At 37.3% G+C, this 8293-nt stretch overlaps 1 pseudogene; it reads left to right on the top strand.

Moving 5' to 3' along the window:
- Positions 1–3772, top strand: part of LOC102262919 — a 21195-nt pseudogene extending 17423 nt beyond the window's left edge.
- Positions 3773–8293: the final 4521 nt, after the last annotated feature.

The following is an 8293-nucleotide window of genomic DNA, read 5'->3' as shown; positions in this document are numbered from 1 at the left end:
TTCGTCTCATCGTCTCATGATTGAGCCGGAAGTTCCAAGACAAAGGGGGGAATGAAAGGGCGAGGGCTATGCCCTCCATTATCTTCCATTGCATTCTCAAAATAATGCTGTTTACAGATAGAGAACCTAGGTTCTCTATCTGTAAATAAGAGATTTTCTCAGAGACACACGGCTTATAAATCAGCCTTGATTTGAACCTAGGCATAGATCTTGTGGCTTCAAAAACTTGTGATTATAAGGCAATGAATGTAAATCTCTCCCATGTAGGGTGGTAGAAGCACTGTCATGAGAGACTGATGAAAACAGTTCTGGTCACAGTAGTTACACAATGAAATGCAGTTATTATGAGTTAGAAAATTTTTAATGATTAGTATAGGTCAGTGATGGCGAACCTATGACACGCGTGTCAGAGGTGATACGCGAACTCATTTTTTTGGTTGATTTTTCTTTGTTAAATGGCATTTAAATATATAAAATAAATATCAAAAATATAAGTCTTTGTTTTACTATGGTTGCAAGTATCAAAAAATTTCTATATGTGACACAGCACCAGAGTTAAGTTAGGGTTTTTCAAAATGCTGATACGCCGAGCTCAAAAGATTCGCCATCACTGCTCTCTAAGTTGTACTTTCACGCATACACTGTTTTCAGGGACACAGAAGGGAGATCAAGGGCAACAAGACATCTTTAATTCATTCCAAGTGACAATGTAACCACATACACAGGTCTTTTTGTGTAACATTTACTAATGTTGCTGTAATGGGGTTTTAGAAAGGAAGTACTATTCGTTTCATTATGTATTAATAAAGGTTAATGCATGTCTCAACTTTTTTCTAGTAAAATATGCTTAAAGGTGAACTCAAGCAGGCTATGAAATTGAATTATCCACTGCCTTCAAGGGAGATAGCCATCAATTTTCTGGCACCTCATAGGTATCCTCACAATTACATTAAATGCTGAAATATTAGGTCTCATAGGTTTCACTTGCTTCCTACAACGTAATGCTAAGGCATTACATCACTCAGCCTGCTTCCTCCTTCTGCCCAAATCTATTTCTCAGAGTTTCTGGCAGGACTGAAAGGATGTACCCAAGATGATTACTAATGTGTTAGACTATTAAAAATTAAGCCCCCTAGAGTTTTTGTTGTTGTTTTTTTACATTCATTTTTCAGGAGGATTGTTTAGGACACCGGAATTAAAGGCTACTTCTTGGCCACCTTAACCTTGAATTGCCTCATTCTCAAGGCTGCAAGACTATTTCATATTCTGGGCATTTTAATAGTGATGCAAATTACTGACTCTAAAGAAATAACCAACTTTATAAGGGACAGCCTACTTAACCCTGGAATAAATTAGGCTCAATGTTGATCAGATAGGAGACAACCAATGTGACTCAGAATGCATGACAAAGTTTTTGTCATCATAATTGGCCTAGGCTGTGTGAACAGATTGTAGGACAGATGGATAAAAACCATAACAAAAATAACAACAAATTGCACAGCTGCCCTAAACATGAATATATGAAATTTAGGCCTTTTGTTATGCCCTAGGAAAAGCAGAGGATCCCAGGATACTTACACAAAGATGTTTAGTATTCTCCTCTTATATTCACAGCAAGAACTGGTGATCTGAAATGCAGTAGAAATCATCAAAATAGCTTCTGTTCATGTTCTGACATTAATTGTGTGACCTTGTGGAAAACGACTCAAGCTCTCTGGTATAAGTTTATTTGGTTGTAAAATTGGTGGTTGTTACTATATCTTCTACATCCCCTTACAGGTATAAAACTCCAAATTCTACGTAATTTATTATGAAGCATGTAACACGGGAGCTTTGCTTTGTTCATTGGTGAATTTGAGCCCTTAAAATTGTGCCCAGTACATAGTAAATCCTGAATAGTGATTTCTTGCATGATATAGTCATAGTGAGGTATTTGTTGAGTAAGTGCATATGTAAAGCATGTGTAGCTTTTCAGTTTCTTAGGACTGTAATATACTTACATACAAGGAATATGTTTAGAATTTTTTAAAAAACTCCCAAAGTACCATGAGCTAAAGTCCATGATATAAAAAAAAAAGTTAAAATGGGCAATATTTTCTACTTCTTTACTTCATAAAACGTGTAATCATTAATATATGAGCAACCACATTCAGTGCAACAGATCAAGATCAATAAAAACTAGTGAGTGTTTGGGGAAAAGAAAAAAGTATACAAAGATTTTATTAAAAATCTTAGAATCTTGAAGTACACTGCTCTACCCTAGGCACAGAAAGACACAGAAAATAAGTCTCAAAGAGAGATTTTTCTCATGAACATTTAAAAATCTTATTAATGCCCTGACCAGTTTGGCTCAGTGGATAGAGTGTCGGCCTGCGGACTGAAGGGTCCCAGGTTTGATTCCGGTCAAGGGCATGTACCTTGGTTGCGGGCACATCCCCAGTAGCGAGTGTGCAAGAGGCAGCTGAATCGATGTTTCTCTCTCATCGATGTTTCTAACTCTCCAACACTCTCCTTCTCCCTTCCTCTCTGTAAAAAATCAATAAAATATATATATTTTTTAAATCTTATTAATATATCTAGCAATCTTATTAAAAATCACACAGACCCACACATATACCTTCATTTTTCTCATTCATTGAGCCAATATTTCCTGAGGTCCTACTTATATGCCATGTATGTTTTGGGCAAAGGAGAATAAATTAGTGAATAGAATATATTAAAATTCTTGCCCTCATAGAGTTTATATTCTATTAGGTGAAGGAGATGTTAGGGAGGAGGCAGACAATAAATAAAAGTCAATATATAGCATGTTAGATAGTGATAAGAGGGATGGCAAAGTGTGGGTGGGTAAGGAGTGGGACAGGCTGTTTCTTTAAATAGAATGGTCAGCAAGGCCTTGATGAAAAGTTGACATTTCAACAAAGACTGAAAGGAGAGGGGGAGTCTTTATATATTGGGTGGGAAGAGCATTTCAAGCACATAGAAGAGCAAGTGCAAATGCCCTGAGAGAAGAGCATGGCAAGTTTCTATGAGACACAACAAGGAAGCCAGTGTGGCTAGAGGAGAATGACTTGGGGGAGGGTCATATGAGATGAAGTCAGAGCGGTAACAAAGGCCAAACTATGCAATGCCTATAGCTTTAGGAGTTTGGCTTTTACTCTGAGGGAGATGGGCAGCCATAAGGGGTTTAAACCAAAGAGAGACATGATTTAACTTCTTTGTCACAGGATCACTTTGTCTGTTCATTTGGAATTGGTGGCCTTTCCCAAGTGAGAATACAAGAAGCCAGCCGTCTGCCATCAGAAGAGGGCCCTCCCCCATCAAACTGGCATCACTCTGGTCAGAAGGGCAGGAGAAGAGCTTAATGAAGACCACCCAGCAGGAATTCATGAGCATTTGGCAACATTTACGAATTCCATCGCTGCTGTTGATGACACGCTGAAGACCATGATGTCTGTCTCTAGAAATGAGTTGCAGCAGTTGCACCCACTTGAACAAGCAAACGTGGATTTCGTTTCTGCTTACACATTAGATTCAAAGTTTTGGGTTTATTTGGCAACTCTGGAGCTAATTCTAAGGAACATCCAGTAGAGCAGGAACTGGAAAGAATCAGAATATATATGAACAAAGTCGAGTCAAGGAAATAACAGACAAGAAGAAGGCAGCCGAGCTGAACAGAGGGGCAGCTTCAAGATTTGTAAAAAATGCCCTCTGGAAACCAAAACCTAAAAATGCATCCGAAGTTGCCAATAAAGTAAAAAGTAAAAAATAACCTTTTGGCTTTGATGTGCACATGTTCAAAAAGAACATCATTTTTATTGTTTTACACAAAATAGATCATTATGTGGCAATGCACAGTTTAAATGTATTCTTCATTAAATTCATATATAAAATTTACATTTAAATTGGTAATGCTAAATACACTTTTCCCCAGAAAAATTAAGTTATCTTTATTGACTTTCCTATAGAGCACTGTGAGGTTTTTAACATTGTAGTATACTTTATACTTATAGTTTACCATCTCTCTTGACAGGACTCTTATTTCCTTATATAGGTCAACCTTTCGAGTATCATTTCATAAGCAACTATGAAATTTAAGTTAAATGTTCTTTGTAAGCATTTGTCTATTTTAAATGAATAATGACTTTATGAAGCATGCTTTCTGAAGACTGAAGTTATAAATGCATCTGTTTTCATTATATACAAGAAATATTGAAATGACTTCAATGTCCTTTTTTCTGTGTTCTTACTTTATCATGCTTTAATGATTTGGAGAATTGCTTCATTTGACATTTGAATGGTGAATTTAAGGTTTTACTTTAATTTTTGGCTCTTTGCCTCTATGTCCCATTTAAAGTGAAACATATTCTCTTTAATTGTGGATGGGAAATGAGGTTGTATATTGATGGCTGAATTTTGGCAAAATGGTTATGTCTTATCAATAAAGTTTGTAAATGTTGTGTGAAAAAAATTTGGTTAGGGCCCAGCCAGTGTGGCTCAGTGGTTGAGCATCAACCCATGAACCAGGTTGTGGGCTTGATCCCCAGTAGAGAACGTGCAGGAGACAGCCAATCAATGATTCTCATCATTGATGTTTCTATCTCTCTCTTCCTCTCCCTTCCTTTCTCTGAAATCAATAAAAACATATAAAAAATTTTTTCAGAAAAAGAATTGTCTGTAGAGGGACAAAGGCAGAAATAGAAATACAAGTTAAGAGCCTATTGGGGAAAAAAATGAACTATTTAAAATACACACACACACACTCCAATCTACTCATAAGAGTTTCATTCATTCATCTCTTTTCTCATTGAGAATCCTCTATGTGCAAAGAACTATAAGTGATATTATATGAATCCTCTCTAGCCCACTGCCTATCCCTAACCAAGAACTTGAAAAAGGGATTGCTATAGACTAAATGCTTGTGTCCCTCCCCTACCCACAACACCAAAATTCATATATTGGAACCTAACTCTCAATGTGATGGTATTTGGTTGTGGGACCTTTGAAAGATGATTGAGTCCTAAGGGCTCTCATGGATTGGTGCCCTCATAAAAGAGGCCCTAGAGAAGTCCCTCACCCTTTCCACCATATGAGGATACGGTGAAAAGACAGATTACTATGAACAAGAGGCAGGCTCTCCCCAGACACCAAATCTGCCAGCACTTTGATCTTGGACTTCTCAGCCTCTCCAGAACTGTGAGAAATAAATTTTTCTGTTGTTTACAAGCCACCCAGTCTGTGGTATTCTGTTATAGTAGTCCAAAGGCACTAAAACTGGGACTTTTTGCAAGTGTACAGGCATCTTGCCTTCCAGGAACAAAGCCTTGAAAGAATGTTTGTATCTTTAATGCTTACCAAGTTAAAAACACACAACAAAGGAGACTAATTTTCTGGATTGCCACACAATCAGCTTTTGATATTGTTCCCAGAATGACTGTTCTAAAGGAAAACTAGTGTTCATAGAAATATAACTGTCGCCTTTCAAAAAGACACATGTATCAGCAATTATTTTTATTAAAAGAGGACATTTCCATGGAATTCAAGAAAAAACTGTGGTTGTCCTTGTTATTAAAAATATATATAATCATTATTCAAGGTTTCTACATCTCAGATTCCATGGAAAAGAGCTTTGTTTTCAATACCACTGAGATGATCTGAAGTCCCAAAGCTCCACAGTAATCCTGACACTGCCTAGGATGGAGGTTATGTAAAAGAAAGCAAACAGATCTGAGAAGCAAGAGGGCAGTTACTGGACTTCTTAGCTTTAGCAGATTTCTTGTATTGAAGCATCATCCTAGAAAAGCACTGGCTGTAGAAATTGCTTATATACTCACTGCTCCTGAGATCTTAAAAAAATAAAACAGGTCATCATTTCTATTATGGTGTCTTCTGTCTTGAAGTAACAAGTCGTGGGCAGGAAAGAAATAAGCAAGGCTAGGGGAAGAAGTAAAACATTGGAGGTTGAATACCATCTGTTTCACACCTTGATGCCTTAAGGAAGTTTTCCTTTCCATCTCTCCTCCGTTGGCTCGCCCTTATTCATCCCTCAAGACTCCTCTTGGGCACACCTCCCATAGAACTCTTCACTGAACACTGAACTTCCCTGAACCTCTCTAGCATCTTCTGTGTGTCTGTTGTATCACTTACCATGGATTGCATTTGTCTTGTCCAAGAGTATAACAAGCCCCTTGATGAAAGGAATTCTGTTTTACTCATCTCTGTACTCATCCAACTCAGCATGGTACTTCACAAATAATGTGTTCAATAAATGTTGATCAGTCAAAGTGGATTAAAGATGATCATAAAAGCGGGCACCATAAAACTCTTACAAGAAAAAATAGAAAAGTAGCTCTAACATTGGTCTTGCCAATGATATTTTTAGATATGACACCAACGCACAAGCAACAAAAGCAAAAATCAACAAGTGGGACCACATCAAACTAATCTTCTGCACAGCGCAAGAAACAATCAACAGAATGGGGGAAAATATTTGCAGACCATCTATCAGATAAGGGTTAATATCCAAAATATATAAAGAAATCATACACTTCACTAACAAAAAAGCAAACAATCTAATTTAAAAATTAGCAGAGAAACTAAATAGACATTTTTCCAAGGTACTTCCAATGGTCCACAGGTACATGAAATAATTCTCAATATTACTAATCATCAGGGAAATGCAAATGAAAATCACAATGAGATATCACCTCACACCTATTAGAATGGCTATCATCAAGAAGATGAGAGACAAGTTTTGGAGAGGGTGTGAAGAAGAGGAAATGCTTGTGCACTGTGATGGGAATTTAAATTAGTACACCCACTACAGAAAACAGTATGGAGGTACCTCAAAAAAATCAAAAAGAAAAGTACCACATTATCCAGCAATTCCACTTCTACATATATATCCAAAAGAAATGAAAACAGGATATTGAAGAGATATGTGTACTCCCATGTTTATTGTAGCATTATTTACGAGAGACAAGATATGGAAACAACACAAATGTCATTAACAAACAAATATATAAAGAAGATTTTGTACATATATACAATAGAATATTATACAGCAATGAGAGTGAAATTTTGCCATTTGCAATAACATGGATGGATCTTGAGGGCATTGTGCTAAGTGAGATAAATCAGACTTAGAGAGGCAAACACTGTATGATATCATGTATATAAGGAATATAAAAAAAACTGATCTTATAAAAACAGAGAGTAGAATGGTGGCTACCAGGGATGAAGATTGAGGCAATTGGGGAAATGTTGTTAAGGGTATAAACTTGCAACCAGTAGATACATGAATTGAAAAAGAAATTATTCAGTGAAAAGGAACCAGAACCTAAAAATTTGGAAAATTCTCAGCTTGCCCATCTTGCAAAAAATGAGAAAATGTGTTCAGAAGAGAACACATATATAAGGGTATGGCCAAGCAATCATTTGAAAAAGTGATGAGTATGGGTATTAGCCACTGCCCTCGTCAGAATACTGCTGATTTGAACTGAAGGGGACAGAGATAGGATGAAATAAAGGAAGACTGTCAGTCTTCTTAGATCCTACAGGATAGGATTTAGAATGTGGAGGTAGTTGAAACATGAAGGATAGAAGTAGAATGACCAAATCTCATCTGCAACTGGACAGAGTGGAGCATGGATCAGTTTTTTCAAAACTACAACTTTATTTTAGTTGAACTGGGCAGTTATAAATTGTTCTGACCTTGGTCAAAATGGCAAAAGGAACACAGAATGAAGGTCCCTGGTCCTGGAATTGGACTAGTTCAGAATTTGGCAAGAATGACAAGGCTTAGACCGGAGACTTAACTCAAAAAGGGATAAAGTAGGGCTCCCCTTCCAAAGTATACTATTTCCTTCAAACTCACCCTGTGATTAGCTTGAGTAAGAAACTTCTTGCTGGACTGCTCCTTGACCTCCTATCCATTCCACAGAGTAACTCCAACACACAGGTACATACACAGCTATTGCACACTTCACAAGGTTTCACCTTATTTGATGTGATTGGTTGGGCAAGCAATGCCCCTACTTGACACAGAGGGTAGTGAGGAGCTTTTGGCTTGCACAAGTCCAGCCCCTGTTAAGCTCAGTGTAACAATGTGAATGCACATGTGTTCTCTCACCCAGAGGTACAAACTCAGAAAGTGTGGCATGTAAAGAATAAAAATAGGGGGAGCACCCATGTGAAAAAGAAAGAAGAAAATAAAAACATTTGAAAGCATTATCAATGCGAGGGTGGTAGACAGAGACCAACCCACACAGACATGTTCTGTCTCAGCCCCATG

Source organism: Myotis brandtii, unplaced genomic scaffold (genome assembly GCF_000412655.1).
Source record: "Myotis brandtii unplaced genomic scaffold, ASM41265v1 scaffold36, whole genome shotgun sequence".
Taxonomy (NCBI): Eukaryota; Metazoa; Chordata; class Mammalia; order Chiroptera; family Vespertilionidae; genus Myotis; species Myotis brandtii.
This window is presented reverse-complemented; position numbering and strand designations above follow the sequence as displayed.